Raw genomic sequence first — 18307 nt, 5'->3', positions numbered from 1 at the left:
ATTTACCCCCCTTATCCTGACCAGAGCGTTTTTTGTGATACGGAACTGCGTTTCTTTAACTAACAATTGTGCGGTCGTGCGACGCTGTACCCAAATAAAATTGTTTTCCTTTTTACCCACAAATAGAGCTTTCTTTTGGTGGTATTTGATCACCTCTGCGATTTTTATTTTTTGCGCTTTAAAAAAAAAAAAAAAAGACTGACAATTTAAACAAAAAATGTTTTTACTTTCTGCTAAAAAAAAAGATATTCAAAAAATGGAAAAAAAAAAAATCACATTAATTCATCAATTTAGGCCAATATGTATTCTGCTACATATTTTTGGTTTAAAAAAAAAATCTCAATAAGCGTATATTGATTGGTTTGCGCAAAAGTTATAGTGTATACCAACTATGGGATATACAGTATCTCACAAAAGTAAATACACCCCTCACATTGTTGTAAATATTTTATTCGCTGACAACACTGAAGAAATGAGACTTTGCTACAATGTAAAGTAGTGAGTGTACAGCTTGTATAACAGTGTAAATTTACTAATTAGTATCCTGGGTGGATGTTTCCAAACCAATTAAACATTACACCACACCCTCAAATAGTAAATTCCAAGAACAGCATATAGCATGATACTGGGCTTTAAAGGTGCAAATCAACACATTTTATTTATACAAAGATTTTATTAGTAGAAAATTTTAAAAAGACATACATATAAAATGGGACATTCCCAAAGTATATATTGGGCGATTTCTCCATATAAATCTCTACGTGTTTCATTGTATCAAAACAGCTTCCTCGGGAGAATATGGAAAATGCTCTCCTATTTGGAGAAACACATATTAGTAATGTGTTATTAGTAATTAGTATTAGTAAAACAATCATAGCAATCACCATTTACTACAATAGTTATACATCAAGATATTTATGGTGCTTACATGTATGCAGTCCTCAAAGGAAACCAATCCACTTGGCAATTGTCAGATAAAGAAAGCAAGGAGTAGAGGTCACAGTGCTTCCTCACAAACCTGCTATCAAGAGCTTTACTTATAGACAAGAAACTCATCTGGGAGACATCTCTTTTAGGTGTAATTGCTGAATAACAGCGTCTGGTGAGCTATAGGAGATCACTTAGCATAGGGTGGATCTATCAATGGAGAAAAAAACAATACATTTATATGTATAGATATGCATCTCTTGATTCCTAATAACTGTTCCTCAATATTTATATAACATACACAGTTACCTTAGGTCTTTATAGCCAAAAATACTATTTCTATAAAGAAACAAGATATATCTGTTCCATCCACTGAAGTCATTTGAATATGCCAATACTCAATCCACTCTGCAAGAGGGAAAAAGAGGGATAAAAAGGGAACTACATATGTAAGCATAACGTTATATGAGTCCTAATAGGGACACACAAAAAACACATCCTTGTACTTGCCATGCTCCCCAGATGATCTCCAAAGCAAGAGCCCAGACTACCTGTGTGGCCATCCCTGCACTATAAATAGTGTATCTCTCACCCCCAGAGTCACATCGCTGATCAGGGGGCGTGGACGCAGGAGGAACCCAACACGCATGCCCAAGATGGCCGCACATAGATGATGCTGACCGTGCCATCTTGGAACTTCCATCGGCCAATTCACATATGCCTCGGCCGGAGGGCCAGCAGTGGCGGGAACCAAAAAAGGAGCCCTGCATACCCCATATATCTACTCAATGGGACACAGCCATTCAGGGAGAGCAGAGGTCACAGGGCCCACAGGCGTCCATGCAGGGCCGCTGTTAGAAATTACGGGGCCCCGTACAGCCTACCTAAGCAGGCCTCCCGACCCCACCCACCTCAACAAAATGCAGCCTTGGTCCTCAAGTGATATTTATTTTTCTCCTGCCTGTTATAAATTTGATTAGACTAGTGTTCAAAGACACCTGAGATCATCCCTTTTTAATGAGAATGCTGCGGCTGACTTTAAGGCATACTGTAGATTTTCTTTAAAGCATAAGTTGACCTTGACCACCCGATTTTGGGTGGAACATGTAACCTGTTCCAAATCCTGCAGCCACCTCTCCCCCCGCCATTGTAGTTCTCAAAGAACTACAATGGTGCTGTGGGGCACTGTGGTAGTTCTTTGATTTTTTCCTGTCAGTGTATCTGCAAGCCCATACAGGATTTACAGGTACACAGATATACTGACGATCTGAAGAAGACCTACATAGCACCAGGGATCTGCTGATTGCTGGTGCAATGCTTCACAGGCTCCAAAAGAAAAAAAAAATAAATACACATTTTTTTAACTGCAAAAAATGTGCATTTATTATTTTTTTTAAAAGGTGAACTTATCCTTGAAGCCTTAAGGTACCTCTATGATGCCTTTAAATCAGCTGAGGCATGCAATTATAATTATTTAAAATCTTTATGAGCTATTTCACACTCATTGCTCTTTGAAGAGTGATCTGCATTCAGATCTCTCTTCAGAGAGCATTTGGCTGGTGGGAGGAGGCATTGTATCACCTCTTCAGCACCTGTTTTAACCACTTCAAAATCCTGATAACAGTTGAATAGGATCGTGGCCTGTAGGCAACATGGTGGGTGGTCCAGTGGGGATAATTTTTGCTGTGCAAAAAGCTTTGCAGTTTTGACATATGTACTTTCCATCCCGCTACCTTTCCAGCATAAGGACTCTTTGAAACATCTGCTTAGCAAGGGATCCATAAGTGGATTCCCTGCTGAACTGGAGCTTCTCGGCATAGATGTCAGTGTTAAAACCAGTGGCGGCTGGCCAATAGGGGGCGCAGGGGAGCCCCCCCCCCCAAAAAAAATAAGAGAAAAAACATAAAATTAAAAAAAAAATGTCAATTTTTGCCCACTAGGGGCGCCGGACTTAGTGCTGGGTATGGTGGGGGGGGTGGGGTTTTTGACCCCATGTGCTGCAAACAGAGGCGCCGATTGGCGCTCTTCTGGGGGTGTGTCGGGGCGCAGACTCCAGCCTGGACCAATCACAGGAGGACATGGACCTGGTGACGTGACGCGTGGGGGCGGTGCACCGCCCCGGCGTCACGATCACCTTCAGTTCCCGCCAGAGAGACTAAGAGGACACAGGAGAGCGAGAGCCGCCGCCGCCGCGACACTTCAGTGAATCGGATGGATCGGAACTTTCTGACCTACCCGATGCCTGGCTGGGGGACTCTGGTGAGGACGAAGGCGGGAGCCTGGAGGACCGAGGAGTCGTCAGTCACCGCCACGCCGAAGGGAGCCCGCCGCCCGGAGCAATACCAGAGGAGCCTGGAGGTGAAGAAGTGACAGGATGTGATCCTCCTGCATGAGAGCGCAGATTTCCAGTTATTCTGTGCCAGCAGTTGCAGCAGGTCGGGCGGTCTCATGTTGTGAATGATTGGTCGGCTCGATCGGATCGTGCAGAGATAATCTGCGATCAGATCTCTGAGTCTGATCGCAGATTATCTCTGCACGATCCGATCGAGCCGACCAATCATTCACAACATGAGGCCGCCCGACCCGCTGCAGCTGCTGGCACAGAATAACTGGAAGTCTGCGCTCTGCTGCAGGAGGATCACATCCTGTCACTTCTTCACCTCTAGGGATCGGCAAAAGAGGAGCTGCATGCAGTGCCGGAGAAGTCGGGGTGTCCAGTGTCGGCGTGTCACCCCCTCATCATGACCTGAACCTGCGGGGGGAGCACTGTGTATGGCCAGCCCTAGAGCAGGTAAGTGCTAATTGAAGCAGCCGCTGCCTCAGTGCCTCCTACCTACGATCTTTCTTGCTTCTCCCTAAAAAAGATGATTTCTGATTGGTTTGGTTACAGTGGTTTCATGCATCCGGTAGTCTAAAAAATGCCCTTACCTTCTCTATATTTACTATATTATGTACCTTATTATATCTCTGCATTCCAGTCATCTTTTGTCCCTAGTACAGGACACCTATTTTTACAGTCTTCTATATTTTTACTTCTCCTTTTTCCTGTATCAGAAATTTTTTCCTGCTTCTACTGCCTGTTATCACTTTCATGTCCGCTACTTATTCCTTGCTTTTCCCATTTCCTCTCCCCCTCCTCTCTGTCCCATGGGCTGCTGAATATGGTACTCTCCCTCAGCACTATCCGACCACATAAGCATTTCATCAGTTGCCGTCTTAAGCCCCGTACACACACGCAGATCGTCGTCATACAAACGTCGGCGGACGAAAGATCTGCCGATTGTATGCGTGTTAGTATGGTGCCTCCGACAGATGTCTGCACACAATCCGCGGACAAGAGTCTTTCTTGCAAACATGAAAATTTTTGTCTGCAGACACCAGAACGGACGATTGTTCGCCTGTCAGTACAGAATTCGGCCGACAGACCGCAGATTTGCAAGACTGGGCATGCTCAGAAAAGAAAAAACACAGGGAAAGTTAACCATTACATGACATCACTTCTGCAGTCAGCTGAAGTCTGCGGACAAAATTCTTGTGCTCTCCTTGTGCTGTCTTTGCACTTTTCAACAGACACCGACATCCCGGGGAGAAAAGACGAACATTTGTATGACGACGATCTGCGTGTGTGTACGGGGCTTTAGTCTCACTGACATAATAATGTTAGGTGCTGCAGACCAGTCTGCTTAACCTGTCATACCTCTGTCTTCAGAGCACTTGCAGACAGCTCTCATGTTACACATTCACAGCAAAGGTTGTCAGCACAGCCATTTTAAACAAAGGGCTGCTTTATAAAAACCGCATAAAAGGAAATATAAGGCTATTGTCAAGTGTTCATTTACCTTTTCTGTCCTGTGCTGGAAAAATTAGGATGTGATCAATTGTTATGGGTAACACCCTTTTCTCATCTCTAATAGCATACAAAGCACTTAAGCAGAACACCTACTTTTAAACAGCAACTCCAACGAAACTGTCCAGGCATGGCATTCAGTTTGTATACTGGTTGCATTTATATTTCACGTGGAAAATTTCTAGCTGTCCTTTGTGACATGTAGTAAAAGTGGTTTGCACGCTGGTCTGTGTGCATTGAAGGGGGCACGCTGGTCTGTGCATTGAAGGGGGCACGCTGGTCTGTGTGCATTGAAGGGGGCACGCTGGTCGCTGTGCATTGAAGGGGGGCACGCTGGTCTGTGTGCATTGAAAGGGGGCACGCTGGTCTGTGCATTGAATGGGGCACGTTGGTCTGTGCATTGAAGGGGGCACGCTGGTCTGTGCATTGAAGGGGGCACGCTGGTCTGTGCATTGAAGGGGGCACGCTGGTCTGTGTGCATTGAAGGGGGCACGCTGGTCGCTGTGCATTGAAGGGGGGCACGCTGGTCTGTGTGCATTGAAAGGGGGCACGCTGGTCTGTGCATTGAATGGGGCACGCTGGTCTGTGCATTGAATGGGGCACGCTGGTCTGCGCATTGAAAGGGGGCACGCTGGTCACTCTGCTTTGAAAGGGGGCACACTGGTCACTGTGCATTAACAGGGGGCACGCTGGTCACTGTGCATTGAAAGGGGGCACGCTGGTGTTTGCGCCCCCCCAAAAATTTTTAGCACCAGCCGCCACTGGTTAAAACATCTGTGCCAGTTCAGTCTATGCCCGCGTATACCACACAGTGGATAGGGGTGGACTTGTGATGGCTCTATGGATGGACAGATGTAAATGGAAATGTGTCCATTTACATCAGGCTATGTTTAATCTGTCATGCTTAGGTCTGGAAATATAGACAAGGATGCAGTCCTTTTCCATTTTTTTTCGGGAACTGGACATATCCAGAGATAGGTGGATGTAAACAGACAGCAGTCCTTGTCTATTTTTCCAGACCTAAACATGACAGATCAAAAATAGCCTGATGTAAATGGACACATTTCCATTTACATCTGTCCATCCATAGTCATCACAAGTCCACCCCTATCCACTGTGTGGTGTATGTGGATTTCTGTAGACCTACATAGAGGTCTGCACAAAAAATTGACTGGCGGATCTAAGTGGAATGCTTGGGCAAATATTTCTTATGGGGAGTTGTTGGGGGTCTTAAAAACACAGCTCAGCCATTTACTGCCCTCCAAACAGAAATGTAACCAAGCATCTCATGCTTATGATTACCATCATTATAATGATCAGAGCACAGCAGCTGCTCTGTTGCTCTGTCACAGTGTCACTGTTGGTTGCTGATTCTGTTATGGCTGTACAGTGTTACAATCTGTAACGCAGTACAGCCATAAAGTTAACAAAATCAGCACCCAACAGCAATGTGACACTGTGACAGAACAGCTGCTGTGATCTGATCGTCATTATGATGGTAGGCACACAGTGGGGAGTCGGGGAGTGTACCTTCCTTCCTTAGTAGTCAGTGTCATTGTGTGAGGCTGTGCACCACCACCAGCCATCGGATTAAGCCTGCAGTGCCCTCTCAGCCTCCAGCCCGCCTCACATCAGTCTCTCCGTCTGTCCAAAGAACTTACTAAGGGAGCAGTGTAGAAAAAAATCACTCCGCCAGTGAAAACATAGGCAGTGGATGGCCGTGACCGGAACTATATGGGCAGCACATGTGCTTGTCTGCCTGCGCCCCGAAAAAAGAAAAAAAGTCCCTCCTCTGCTCAGTGCTGAAATCTCCTGGGCCCCTAATGTTAACCCGATGGGGCCCAGGAAATTACCCTCTGATAAACAAGTTGAAAAAGGTATGGTTTAGAAAAACCTTTTTATTTATTTAGGCAGAAACAACTGTAAAGCTGCCCGGGCCCCCCTGCTGGACTGATAGAGCCCGGGCCCGGTACAACAGGGCTGGTTGTACTGCCCTATCAGCGGCCCTGCGTCCATGTAATTCACCTGCTAAATTCACAGCAATTACTCTGTATTTTATATTGCGAAAAACTGTACATTGCCATCTAGTGGACCAATATTGTAATGCCTAGGATAAATAGTTTCCCTTACGAACTCACCACATGAATACACCATTTTGACAAAATGTATACATCTTGACTAGTGTTGAGCGAACAGGGACTGTATTATTTGTGTTCGTACCGAATAATTGGATTTTTGTTACCCGAACACGGACACTTTACTGTATATTCGGGTAAAAATCCGTGTTCGGTCGTTTTATTTCCGGGTTTTGCATGCTTTGGCGCGCTTTTCATGGCGGGCTTTCAACAGCCAATCAACAAGCGTTTAACTGGTGTGCCTAAGCCATCCCAGCCATGCCTGCAAATGTATCAGTAGCTGTGATTGGCCGTCTGAAGCATGTGACCAAGTCTTTATAAATTTGAGGCAGCTCCGCAGCGGCGTCATTCTGCTGCTTAGATCAGGGAGAGAGCACACATCAACGTGCTGGCTGCTGATTTTAGGGACAGACAGGAAAAAAAAAACATTTGTGTCCGGATAGAATTGAGGGACAGGTCGGAGTGTTTTAGGCAGGGCGAGTTGTAGGCATTTTAGGGAGAGGCTGCTGCTGATTTTTAGGGAAATTGTGTTCTACAAACTACAATCGATATTGCTGTGTGGGGTGGGGTCTGCACTTAGTCCTGATCTACGATCTCTTATCAATCCTGTTAGGGATAGAGTCTGCTGATTTTTAGGGAAAGTGTGTTCTACAAACTACAATCGATATTGCTGTGTGGTGTGGGATAGGAGATAGGCAGGTGTCAGTGATCCACATCCATTTTGCTGTGTGTGGGCTGCAGTGAACACAATCTTTTTGGGGTGCAGTGAACACAATCTTGGTGCAGTGAACACAATCTTTTTGGGGTGCAGTGAACGAAATCCTTTTGGGGTGCAGTGAACACAATCTTTGTGGGGTGCAGTGAACACAATCTTTTTGGGGTGCAGTGAACAAAATCCTTTTAGGATGCAGTGATCACACTCTTTGTGGGCTGCATTGAACACAATCTTTTTGGGGTGCAGTGAACAAAATCCTTTTGGGGTGCAGTGAACACAATCTTTGTGGGGTGCAGTGAACACAATCTTTTTTGGGTGCAGTGAACACAATCTTTGTGGGGTACAGTGAACACAATCTTTGTGGGGTGCAGTGAACACAATCTTTTTGGGGTGCATTGAACAAAATCCTTTTGAAGTGCAGTGAACACAATCTTTGTGGGATGCAGTGAACAAAATCATTTTGGGGTGCAGTGAACACAATCTTCGTGGGGTGCAGTGAACAAAATCCTTTTGGGGTGCAGTGAACACAATCTTTGTGGGGTGCAGTGAACACAATCTTTGTGGGGTACAGTGAACACAATCTTTGTGGGGTGCAGTGAACACAATCTTTTTTGGGTGCAGTGAACACAATCTTTGTGGGGTACAGTGAACACAATCTTTGTGGGGTGCAGTGAACACAATCTTTTTGGGGTGCATTGAACAAAATCCTTTTGGGGTGCAGTGAACACAAACTTTGTGGGGTGCAGTGAACAAAATCCTTTTGGGGTGCAGTGAACACAATCTTTGTGGGGTGCAGTGAACAAAATCCTTTTGGGGTGCAGTGAACACAATCTTTTTTGGGTGCAGTGAACACAATCTTTTTTGGGTGCAGTGAACACAATCTTTGTGGGGTGCAGTGAACACAATCTTTGTGGGGTGCAGTGAACACAATCTTTGTGGGGTGCAGTGAACAAAATCCTTTTGGGGTGCAGTGAACACAATCTTTGTGGGGTACAGTGAACACAATCTCATACTTCTGAAGATTTGAGGGTGCTGCCTGTTCCATACTCCTCCTACTCCTCATCCATCCTTTTAGGGGTACAAACAATAGTAATTGGGGCCTAGTGTGGTTGTGTACGTGTGAGATACATACACTTTTTTTGATCATATTTTCTATTCCGCTATTCAATAAAAACCTTTGGGGATCAATTAAATTGCAGGATAGTCTGTGTCGGTACGTGTGAGATCCACCTTTCCAAGTTTTTGAGGCTCATCTCATTCTTCTGAAGATTTGAGGGTGCTGCCTGTTCCATACTCCTCCTACTCCTCATCCATCCTTTTAGGGGTACAAACCATAGTAATTGGGGCCTAGTGTGGTTGTGTACGTGTGAGATACATACACTTTTTTTGATCATATTTCCTATTCCGCTATTCAATAAAAACCTTTGGGGATCAATTAAATTGCGGGATAGTCTGTGTCGGTACGTGTGAGATCCACCTTTCCAATTTTTGGGGCGCATCTCATACTGCCGAGGTTTTGAGGGTGCTTCAGTCTGCCTCCTGCCTGCTCCTCCTACTCCTCTTCCTCATCCTGCCTTTAGGGTACAAAAAATTGTAATCGGCGGAGCCTAGTCTGTGTTTGTACGTGTGAGATACACCGTATTATATAATTTTTCCTATTCCGCTATTCAATATACACCCTTTTGGAGTGTAAAAAATTAAATTACGGCATAGTCTGTATCGGTACGTGTGAGATACACCTTTTAAATTTGTTTGGCGCATCTCCTTCCCCCGCCAAGGATTGCAGGGCGCTTCAGTTTGCCTCCTGTTCCCAACTCCTCCTACTCCTCTTCCTCATCCTGCCTTTAGGGTACAAAAAATTGTAATCGGGGCCTAGTCTGTGTTTGTACGTGTGAGATACACCGTATTATAAAAGTTTTCCTATTCCGCTATTCAATATACACCCTTTTGGTGTAAAAAACATTAAATTGCGGCATAGTTTGCATATTTGACTGTGAGATACACCCGTGCGATACTGTTGTTCTTTTGTTCCGCTATTCAATAAACACCTTTGTAGGGCAAGATCTTAAATTACAGAAATATTAGGAGACCGTCAAATAGGGGCCGTGGCCTGGGTCGTGGTGCTGCTGGTAGAGCTCCTGTTGCAAGGAGAGGATGTGGTCGATCTGTGCCAGCTACACGCACAAGTGAAACACCTTCCTCAAGTGTGAGTAGGCGACAGAACCTGCATCAGTATTTGGTAGGGCATCATAAGCCTCTAGAAGTGATGAGGCCAGAACACAGAGAGGCGATAGTAGATTGGTTTGCTGCTGACAGTGCCTCTAGTTCCTTCACATTGTCTCCCACCCAGTCTACTGCAGAAAGGTCAGAGTTGGCACCTGCAGCCGATGTCCAACCGTCTTTCACCTCACCCTCTTGCAAATCAGGCAAGCAGTCTGAGCCCCAAGCTATACAGCAGTCTCTTATTCTTTTTGAGGACTCTGTCAGCAGGGTTTCCCAGGGCCATCCACCTAGCCCTGCCCCAGAAGTGGAAGAGATTGAGTGCAGCGATGCCCAACCACTTATTTCTCAAGATGAGTACATGCAAGGACCATCGCAGCACGTCTCCGATGATGACGAAACGCAGGTGCCAACTGCTGCGGCGTTCAGCATTGTGGAGACAAGGAGGGCAGGGGTGAAGACTGGGTGCAAGATGATGTGGAGGACGATGAGGTCCTCGACCCCACATGGAATGAACATCATGCAGGTGACCTGAGTGGTTTGGAGGAAGAGGCAGTGGTCGCACAGAGCCACCAGCACAGCAGAAGAGGGAGCAGGGTGCAGAAGCGGAGCGGCCGTGCCCTAGACACTACGCCTGCTACTGCCCAACGCAGCAAGGGAACGAGCGCACCAAAGTCAGCTCAAAGGAGTTCTCTAGCGTGGAAGTTCTTTAGAAAATGTGCTGATGACAGGACACGAGTGGTTTGCACCCTGTGCAATCAGAGCCTGAAGCGAGGCATAAACCTTCTCAACCTGAGCACAACCTGCATGATCAGGCATCTAAGTGCAAAGCACGAGCTGCAGTGGAGTAGACACCTTCAAAACCAAGAAACGTCTCTGGCTCATCCTGCTTCCTCTTCTGCTGCAGTCTCGGCCGCTCCAGCCACATCTGTAGTGATACCGGCACCTGCCACCCCGCAAACAGAGGATCTGTCAGCAACACCACCATCTGGGTCACCAACCATCTCCACAATGTCCCGTGGAAGCGTTCAGCTTTCCATCTCCCAAACACTTGAGAGGAAGAGGAAGTACCCCCCTACCCACCCGCGATCCCTGGCCCTGAATGCCAGCATTTCAAAATTCTTGGCCTTTGAAATGCTGTCATTCCGTCTGGTGGAGACGCACAGTTTTAAAAACCTTATGTCGGTGGCTGTCCCAAAGTACGTCGTGCCCAGCCGCCACTACTTTTCCAGGCAAGCCATCCCTTCCCTGCACAACCAAGTGGGGGAAAAAATCAGGTGTGCACTGCGCAACGCCATCTGTGCCAAGGTCCACCTAACTACCGATACGTGGACCTGTAAGCACGGTCAGGGGCGTTATATCTCCCTAACGGCACACTGGGTAAATGCAGTGGCGGATGGGCCTGAGGCGGATAGCAATTTGGCGCATGTCCTTCCACCACCGAGGATTGCAGGGCGCTTCAGTTTGCCTCCTGTTCCTAACTCCTCCTACTCCGCTTCCTCATCCTCTACCGCCTCCTCATCCGCACAGCGTAACACCTTCACCACCAACTTCAGCACGGCCAGGGGTAAACGACAGCAGGCAGTTTTACAACTTGCCTGTTTGGGGGACAAACCACACACCGCGCAGGAGTTGTGGAGGAGCATGGAACAGCAGACAAATGAGTGGTTGCTGCCAGCGAGCCTCAAGCCCGGCCTGGTGGTGTGCGATAATGGGCGAAATCTCATAGCAGCTCTTGGCCTAGCCGGTTTGACGCACATCCCTTGCCTGGCGCATGTGCTGAATTTGGTGGTGCAGAGGTTCCTTAAAAACTACCCCGATATGTCAGAGCTGCTGCAGAAAGTGCGGGCCGTCTGTGCGCACTTTCGGCTTTCTCATCCTGCTGCTGCTCGCCTGTCAGCGCTGCAGCGTAACTTCGGCCTTCCCGCTCACCGCCTCATATGTGACGTGCCCACAAGGTGGAACTCCACCTTGCACATGCTGCAAAGACTGTGCGAGCAGCAGCAGGCCATAGTGAAATTTCAGCTGCAGCACGCACGCGTGAGTCGCTCTGCGGAACAGCACCACTTCACCACCAATAACTGGGCCTCCATGCAAGACCTGTGTGCCTTGTTGCGCTGTTTTGAGTACTCCACCAACATGGCCAGTATGCCTCCTTGAAAAAACAATTTGGGCGATGATGAAAGAGGATGTGGCACAGGATGAGGAGGAGGAGGAGGATGAAGAGGTAACATTTCCAAGGGTTTCAGGGCAGTCATTCCCAAGGGGCTCCGAGGGTGGGTTCCTGCACACACAAACGCCAGGGACACAATTGTCCAGCAGGGGCACAGTTCTGGAGGATGAGGAGGAGGAGCTGGAGGAGGAGATGGAACCATGTTCACAGCAGGGTGGCACCCAGGCCAGCTCATGGCCATCACTGGTGCGTGGCTGGGGGGATACAGAGGACACGGACGATACACCTCCCACAGAGGACAGTCTTTCGTTGCCTCTGGGCAGCCTGGCACACATGAGCGATTACATGCTGCAGTGTCTCCACAACGACCGCCGAGTTGCCCACATTCTAACTTGTGCTGATTACTGGGTGGCCACGCTGCTGGATCCCCGTTACAAGGACAACGTACCGTCCCTAATTCACTCACTGGAGCGCGATCGCAAGATGCGCGAGTACAAGCGCACGTTGGTAGACGCGATGCTGCTGGCATTCCCACCTGACAGCGGGGCCACAGTGGAAGCACAAGGCAGAGGAGGAGGAGGAGGAGGAGGAAGAGGTCGCCAACGCAACCAGGGCACCGCCAGCACCTCAGAAGGCAGGGTTAGCATGGCCGAAATGTGGAAAAGCTTTGTCAGCACGCCACAACAAACAGCAGCACCAGCAGCTCAGATGGAACGTCTTAGCAGGAGGCAGCATTTTACCAACATGGTGGAGCAGTATGTGTGCACACGCCTACATGTAGTGAATGACGGGTCTGCCTCCTTCAACTTCTGGGTCTCCAAATTGGGCACATGGCCTGAGCTTGCCCTTTACGCCTTGGAGGTGCTGGCGTGCCCTGCAGCCAGTGTATTATCTGAACGGGTATTTAGCACGGCTGGGGGCGTTATAACAGACAAGCGCAGCCGCCTGTCCAGAGACAATGTGGACAAGCTCACGTTCATTAAAATGAACCAGGCATGGATCCCACGGGACTTTTCCATACCTTGTGCAGAATAGCGATGGATACCGACCTTACCCACCCATTGTTCCATTTTTGCTCTTTCTCACTCTTTTGGGGTGTACCCTCATTTAAAATTTGTGAAAAGAAGCAGTGTTGGCTACCTCGTCCTCCTCCTCAGGGCCAGATTAACGTAGGGGCTATTGGAGCTGCAGCTCCAGGCCCCTACCTTTTATATAGGCCCCGGGTTGGCCATATTCACTGTGACCGCTCTTCTGTCACTTGTAAACACAGAAGTCTGGCTTCTATGCTCGCTTCCCCAGGCAGCTCCCTCAGATCCTCCCCACACAGCACGAAGGCCGGACAAGTAGGGACAGTTGCCGATGCATGGATGTGTTTATGAGCTTCAGAGACAGCATCCCATGTTGAATTAGGCATGCATGGCTGCACCCTTCCTCCTCTGGGTGCATGCCAAGGCACGGCCCTTAAGGCCCTTCAAAATCCTCAGCACCAAGCCCATGATGCTCTTAATCCGGCCCTGGTCCTCCTCCACCACCGCTTCCACCTACACCGCCCATAGGTGTGCGCAGCCTATTGCATTAGGGTGTGCACCCCAAAGTTGAAATACACATGCATGTGTTTGCCTACATGTACATGGCCCCGATACATTACTCTCCCTGCTGGCAAAGTGAAATAGAGCAGAGCAGGTCCGAGGGAGATCTTTCCTATCTCCTCACTGGCAAACAGAGCGATAATGCTAATGTGCCCTAGGTGATTAGCCTATGACATTGCCACATCCACCACCACCTCAACCTCCTTCCTACTCCATATGGGCCTCGTCCGTCACAGATGAAGAACATTGTTTTATTTTTCTGTTTTTTTTTGTTGTTTAAAGTTATTTCCCTATCCACATTTGTTTGCAGAGCACTTGCCATGCTCTTAAATACGTTTTGCTGCCATTTGCAGCACTCTAGCCCTTTCCTTTGGTGTTTTAGAGCCATTTTAGTGCCTGAAAGTTCGGGTCCCCATTGACTTCAATAGGGTTCGGTGTCCAGGGAAAAGTTCGGCAAAAGTCCGGGACACGGACCCGGACTTTTTTTTAAAGTTCGGCCGAACCCGCCGAACACGGACATCCAGGTGTCCGCTCAACTCTAGTTACTAAAATGACTAAACATTGGTACAGTAGTGCAGAGGCTTACAGTATACTGACCATGTCAGATGAGAGCGAAGGGGAAGCCTCACTGGCAGAATCAAGGTCAGTATACGAACCTGAAGAGAGCAGTGGCTCCCTGACAGACAGCTCTGATGACGGATGGGTCCCTGTTAGAACCTGACCCCATTCTGGAGTTGCTGAGGTGCAGAGATTGCAGCATGCTCGTATGGAGCAGAGTGTCGGTACTAGTGCCGCTCATCCTTCTGGTGGCCTGGCAAGCACCAGCGGCCTAATACACCCTGGACCTAGTACAACCAGCACTGCAGTAACACTTAGTGACGTGGCGAGTCCCGTAAGTGCAGTTGAAGCTGGTGTGGTGGCTAGCACGAGTAGTGGCCCACAGCAACCGCGTATTGGAAGACAGGCCCATAGAGCCCATAGTGCTCTCCCTGATGCGCTGGCATATCCCAATCAGCAACCCACTGATACTACAGCGCCCGTACTTACCCCATTCACTGCCCAACCTGGAATTTTAGGCCCCTGAATTTTTATGAGCTGTTCTTCACGGAAGATCTTTTCAGATCTATTGTGGATCAATCAGATTTATATGCACGTCAATTCATTGCCGCCAACCCAAATTTGCCCCTTGCCAGACCATTTGGCTGGAAACCTTTAACAGTTCCCAATTTTAAAATCTTTCTGGGCCTTTCCATCAACATGGGCATAGCCAAAAAGAGTGAATTGCGGCTACAGTGAATTGCGGCTACAGTGCCTTGCGAAAGTGTACGGCCCCCTTGAACTTTGCAACCTTTTGCCACATTTCAGGCTTCAAAACATAAAGATATAAAACTGTAATTTTTTGTGAAGAATCAACAAGTGGGACACAATCATGAAGTGGAACGAAATTTATTGGATATTTCAAAACTTGTTAACAAATAAAAAACTGAAAAATTGGGCGTGCAAAATTATTCAGCCCCCTTAAGTTAATACTGTGTAGCGCCACCTTTTGCTGCGATTACAGCTGTAAGTCGCTTGGGGTATGTCTCTATCAGTTTTGCACATCAAGAGACTGAAATTTTTGCCCATTCCTCCTTGCAAAACAGCTCGAGCTCAGTGAGGTTGGATGGAGAGCGTTTGTGAACAGCAGTTTTCAGTTCTTTCCACAGATTCTCGATTGGATTCAGGTCTGGACTTTGACTTGGCCCTTCTAACACCTGGATATGTTTATTTGTGAACCATTCCATTGTAGATTTTGCTTTATGTTTTGGATCATTGTCTTGTTGGAAGACAAATCTCCGTCCCAGTCTCAGTCTGCAGACTCCATCAGGTTTTCTTCCAGAATGGTCCTGTATTTGGCTCCATCCATCTTCCCATCAATTTTAACCATCTTCCCTGTCTCTGCTGAAGAAAAGCAGGCCCAAACCATGATGCTGCCACCACCATGTTTGACAGTGGGGATGGTGTGTTCAGGGTGATGAGCTGTGTTGCTTTTACGCCAAACATAACGTTTTGCATTGTTGCCAAAAAGTTTGATTTTGGTTTCATCTCACCAGAGCCCCTTCTTCCACATGTTTGGTGTCTCCCAGGTGACTTGTGGCAAACTTTAAACGACACTTTTTATGGATATCTTTAAAAAATGGCTTTCTTCTTGCCACTCTTCCATAAAGGCCAGATTTGTGCAGTATACGACTGATTGTTGTCCTATGGACAGAGTCTCCCACCTCAGCTGTAGATCTCTGCAGTTCATCCAGAGTGATCATGGGCCTCTTGGCTGCATCTCTGATCAGTCTTCTCCTTGTATGAGCTGAAAGTTTAGAGGGATGGCCAGGTCTTCGTAGATTTGCAGTGGTCTGATACTCCTTCCATTTCAATATTATCGCTTGCACAGTGCTCCTTGGGATGTTAAAAGCTTGGGAAATCTTTTTTATCCAAATTCAGCTTTAAACTTCTCCACAACAGTATCTCGGACCTGCCTGGTGTGTTCATTGTTCTTCATGATGCTCTCTGCGATTTAAACGGACCTCTGAGACTATCACAGTGCAGGTGCATTTATACGGAGACTTGATTACACACAGGTGGATTCTATTTATCATCATTAGTCATTTAGGTCAACATTGGATCATTCAGAGATCCTCACTGAACTTCTGGAGAGAGTTTACTACACTGAAAGTAAAGGGGCTGAATGCACGCCCAATTTTTCAGTTTTTTATTTGTTAACAAGTTTTGAAATATCCAATAAATTTCGTTCCACTTCATGATTGTGTCCCACTTTATTGTTGATTCTTCACAAAAAATTACAGTTTTATATCTTTATGTTTGAAGCCTGAAATGTGGCAAAAGGTCGCAAAGTTCAAGGGGGCCGAATACTTTCGCAAGGCACTGTATATTGGTCCACTAACCCAATTCACCATATGCACGTCTACTCTGCCTCCATGTCCAGGGCGAGATACGAGCAAATTCTGTGATTTATGCATTTCAACGACAATGAAATCGGTCGTCCCCGGGGAGACCCTGAATATGATCGGCTCCACAAAATTCAGCCCCTCGTAGACCACTTCAATCAGGGGTTTTCAGCCTTGTTTACCCCCAAACAATTTGTCTGCATTGATGAGTCCCTGATTAAGTTTACTGGCTGCCTTGCTATGAAACAGTACCTCCCCAGCAAGCGTGCCAGATACGGGGTCAAACTGTACAAGGCTATACAGTTAGTTTCCGGGTCTACGAGGGAAAAGATAGCACTGTGGAGCCCCCCAACTGCCCAGACTACATAGGGAGCAGCGACAAGATAGTTTGGGACTTGGTGTCACCCTTGTCTGGAAAGGAAACATGGGTACCATTTGTACGTGGACAACTTTTACACAAGCGTGCCACTATTTAGTCACCTTCTTGAATTACAAATTGGCGCATGTTGCACCGTGCAACCTAATCGCTGGGGCTTCCCTCAAGTAGGTTTGAATGTTGGGGCGGTTAATGGTGGGTATACTACACAATTTTCCTGTGGTGATTTCTGTTAGGTTCTCTTTTTTTTTTCGTTCAGCCCACAGGCTGCATGAAAAAAAAAATAAAACCTACACTATATGTTAAGTTCATGTTAAGTTCAAATGTTAAGTTTGAACCATGAAATAATCTACGCCAATCAGGTTTGCATTCGTCTCCATATGTTTACTCAGAATATACGCCATACAGCGGGTCCACCTCTTCCAACAGAAATGTGACCCAGATTATACTTTGGTTACAGATTTTATAATACATAAATGGGCACAAGCCCAAGTTACAGATTACACAAAGTTTCACAATATTGCACAAGATTTCACAACACAGTCTAATTCCACATATGGTCAGCTTGACATTATAATAACGTCGAGTGAAAAGTTAGTCTGACAATTAAAAATTATTGATTGGGGGCTTTTTACATTTTACGGTAATAAGGGGCTTGTTTTCATAAACATCTCTTTCCGGGAATCTGATCATTTTTGGAAGAACATTTCATGTTATACTTGACACATATTCATAATAAAGACAACATAACCGACTCAAGACTGAATTTCTAAAACTATGATCTTTAAGTATATTCAGGAATTAAGAGGGGACTCTAGACTGCTATACTGAATATGGATATATGAATATATAATATAATATAAGTCTTTAAGAGTCCTCAATATGTTCTCATCTCGACAGTCCCTCCTGAGTTTAGAATTCATCTGTGTCTTTTCTTTTATACTTTTAAACTTCTTCTGTGTCTTTAAGTTGGTTTTCGGGTATGCGGGTAACCATCTCATGGGCCGTCTTTATGCAAGACCTCGAGAGCTCAAAAGAACCAGTATTAGTACGATCATCACAAGTATTTGAAGTCATTTTCAAGCAGCATTTGCATAGCATTGGTGCACATTTAACTACCAGTATGATCAATACTATAACTCCAACAATATACAGGATACCATGCAATATACCTGCGAACCACCCTCCCAATACCAGTAAACCAGTTGACAGGTTTTAGCCAAGAGTCAACTTTCCCAGCTACCTCCAATCCAAGCGGTTTAGGTATGTTCTCTACGAAAATCCAGTTTTAATTGCTGCGCCCTTTCTACATGTGAAATGATGGCATCTTCGGCTTTTGTATCATTTCCTATGTAATTGCAGCATGAGGTTTCCCACTACGGT

The 18307-nt window shown here is 46.6% G+C and overlaps 1 protein-coding gene across 1 annotated transcript in view; it reads left to right on the top strand.

Annotated features, from left to right (window-relative positions):
* Positions 1-18307, top strand: part of LOC309569498 (NACHT, LRR and PYD domains-containing protein 12-like) — a 1417729-nt gene that overhangs the window by 1308801 nt on the left and 90621 nt on the right. The gene's annotated exons all lie outside the window — the stretch shown is intronic.

The sequence above is a fragment of the Pelophylax lessonae genome (assembly GCF_965119305.1).
Source record: "Pelophylax lessonae genome assembly, chromosome: 13".
Taxonomy (NCBI): Eukaryota; Metazoa; Chordata; class Amphibia; order Anura; family Ranidae; genus Pelophylax; species Pelophylax lessonae.
Note: the sequence above shows the minus strand (reverse complement) of the source record. Positions and strands in the feature narration are given on the sequence as shown.